Source organism: Anomaloglossus baeobatrachus, chromosome 7 (assembly GCF_048569485.1).
Source record: "Anomaloglossus baeobatrachus isolate aAnoBae1 chromosome 7, aAnoBae1.hap1, whole genome shotgun sequence".
NCBI lineage: Eukaryota > Metazoa > Chordata > Amphibia > Anura > Aromobatidae > Anomaloglossus > Anomaloglossus baeobatrachus.
This window is the reverse complement of record NC_134359.1, coordinates 278,344,852-278,348,287: the sequence shown is the minus strand read 5'-3', so window position 1 is coordinate 278,348,287 and position 3,436 is coordinate 278,344,852.

The window sequence follows — 3,436 nt, the reverse complement described above, 5'->3', positions numbered from 1 at the left end:
TTGCATGTGCTGAAGTGTTTATGCTTGTATGTTGTACATTGCATAGATGACTAGAATACAGCAGCAAAAAAGCAACACAGGCTTTCTATGCTGCTTTTCCTGCAGATACTGTTCCACCGGCAGGTTTCACTGACCCCCATTGTGGGCAATGCTCCCCTGTAGCACTTGGTCAGCCGGGGTCTCTACTAGAAGTGGCCAAAGAAACCACCTGTGAACCCTGTCCAGGGACAGGGACGGAGATTCTCTACTAAGGCCATGGGCAATCTTGATTAATGCTCCCTGGCCACCCTCATTTGGAACGTACTCAGTACTCCGGGGGGGTCCCAGGCATTCCAGGGTGAAGGCTCTGACACGGACGGCAGTCCCAGACAGCCTAAGCTAGCTCGCTGGGTACGACACTCAGCTTCATCACTGGTCAAGGTCCCAGCAGGACGACTCTCTGTATGATGAGGCAGACGTAGCTGATCAGGGCTTTGGTCCTGACACCGCTCTCAATCCGGATACACCGGATGGGGACGCCATAGTGAATGATCTTATAGCGTCCATCAATGGAATGTTGCATATTTCTCCCTCAGCTCCCCCAGTGGAGGAGTCAGCTTCACAGCAGGAGAAATCCTTTTTCAGTACTCATGCGTAGATTGAGTACTTTTTCTGACCACGCTGACTTCAGAGACGCAGTTCAGAAACACCACGCTTACCAGATAAACGTTTTCTCCAAACGTATTAAGGAGGCACGTTATCCCTTTACCCGGATGTGGTAGACCTCTGGTTGAAATCTGTCTGTGAAGCTATCAGCGTGTCGGTTGCTCCGGCATTCGCAGCCGTATGGGCACCCTGACCTATTTCAGCTGGTCTTGCGCAGCTGGTCTTGAGCACATGTACATCTGTGCCGCAGGTGGTGTCCTTAACCTCGCAATGTCTGCATTGCGACTTACCCTAGTAATGCTGTCCTGGGGGGACAGTCGAGGTTGGTCCTTCCCAGGCTCGGGCAAGTCCCAATTGTACTCGTCTAAAAGGGCTCAAAAGGCTCAGAGGGGCTCAGATTCCGGCCGGGCTCATTCACGCCCAAGGAAGGCAGCAGGAGGAACCGCTGCCAAGGCGATCTCCTCATGTATTTCAGCTCTCTCTCCCCGCATCCGCGGTTGGTGGCAGAATCTCCCGCTTCTGGGTACATTTAGCTGCCACAGGTCACAGACCGGTGGGTGAGAGACATTGTGTCTCACGTGTACAGGATAGAGCTCTGTTCTCGTCCTCCGGCTCGATTCTTCAGAACTTCCCCCCCCCCCCACCCCCCCCCACCGAGCCGATGCTCTTCTGCAGGCAGAAGGAGTGGTAATCCCTGTTCCTCTTCAGGAACAAGACACGGTTTTTTCCTCCAATCTTATTGGGGTGCCAAAAAAGGGTGGCTTTTTCCGTTCCGTTCTGGACCTAAAACTGCTCACCAAGCACGTGAAGGCCAGGCGGTTCCGGATGTAACCCTCCGCTCCGTCATTGCCTCAATGTCTCAAAGAGATTTTCCTAGCATCAATAGACATCTGGATGCTTATCTCCTCGTGCCGATTGCTCCAGAGCACCAGCGTTTGCTACGTTTCGTTATTGAAGACGAGCATCTTCAGTGCGTAGCCCTGCCCTTCGGTCTGGCGACAGCCCTACGGGTTTTCACCAAGTTCAGGGCAGCAGTGGGAGCAGTCCTGCACTCTCAGGGTCACTCTGTGATCCTTACTGGACGATCCACTTGTCAAGGCATCCTCTCAAGAGGCATGCCGACACAGCCTGAACGTGGCGCTGGAGACTCTCCAGAGTTTCGGGTGGATCATCAACTTTTCAAGGTTACATCGGGCACCGACCCAATCGCTGACATATCTGGGCATGGAGTTTCACACTCCCTCAGCGATAGTGAAGCTTCCGCTGGACAAGCAGCGTTCACTACAGACGGGGGTGCAGTCTCTCCTTCAAGGCCAGTCACACCCCTTAAGACGCCTCATGCAGAGGCAGTCACTTTCGCGCAGTTTCACTGCGTCCACTTCAATGGGACATGCTTTGCCAATGGGTTGGGGAGTCGACGTCCCTAGAAAGGAACGTTTCCCTTCTCAGACGGTCAAGGACTCTCTCCAGAGGAGTCCATCCTTCAGATCAATGTTCTGGAAATCTGGGCAGTGCATCTTGCCCTGCAAGCCTTCCAGCAGTGGTTGGAAGGAAAACAGATCCGAATTCAGTCGGACAATTCCACAGCGGTGGCAGACATCGCCCACCAAGGCGGAACACGCATCGCCAAGCCTACCAGGCAATCCGGCGGATTCTGATGTGGGTGGGGGACAGAGCATCCACCATATCCGCAGTTCACATCCCGGGCGTAAAAAATTGGGAAGCAGACTTCCTCAGTCGCCTGGGCATGGACGCAGGGGAATGGCCTCTGCACCCAGTATGGTGTCAGGAAATCTGTAGCCGCTGGAGGATGCCGGACGTCGACCTAATGGCGTCTCGGCACAACAACAAGGTCCCGATTTTCATGGCGCGGTCTCACGAGCAAAGAGCTCTGGCGGCAGGCGCCCTAGTTCAGGATTGGTCGCAGTTCCAGCTACCCTATGTGTTTCCTACTCTGGCACTGTTGCCCAGAGTGCTACGCAAGCTCAGCTCCGCTTGCCGCCGCGCCATCCTCGTCGTCCCAGACTGACCGAGGAGGTCGTGGTCCCGGATCTGTGGCATCTCACGGTCGGCCAACCGTGGGCACTCTCAGACCGGCCAGACTTACTGTCCCAAGGGCCGTTCTTTCCACTGAATTCTACGGCCCTGATCCGGCCTGTGTGGCCATCGAGTCCGAGATTCTAGCGTCTTCAGGATTATCTCAAGACGTCATTGCCACCATGAGACGGGCTAGGAAGCCGACGTCTGCCAAAATCTCCCACAAGACGTGGAAGTTATTCTTATCTTGGTGCTCTGCTTAGGGAGTGTCTCCCTGGCCATTTGCATTGTCTCCTTTTTCCCCCCTTCCTGCATCTGGATTGGGAAAAGGTTTGTCGCTCGGCTCCCTTAAAGGACAAGTCGCAGCGCTGTCGGTATTCTTTCAGAAGCGCCTAGTACGACTTCCTCAGGTACGCACGTTCCTGCAGGGGGATTATCACATTGTCCCTCCGTACAAGAGGCCGTCAGACCCATGGGATCTGCACAGGGTATTAATTGCTCTCTAGGAGCCGCCCTTCGAGCCTCTGAGGGTTGTTTTCACTTTCTCGACTTTCACAGAAAGTGGCCTTTCTGGTAGCGGTCACGTATCTTCGGAGAGTGTCCGAACTAGCAGCGCGGTCATCCACAGCTCCCTTCCTGGTGTTCACCAAGATAAGGTAGTGCTGCGTCCGATCCCAGAGTTTCTCCCTAAGGTGGTATCCCCTTTTTATCACAATCAGGATATCTCCTTACCTTCCTTTTCTCCATTTCATCG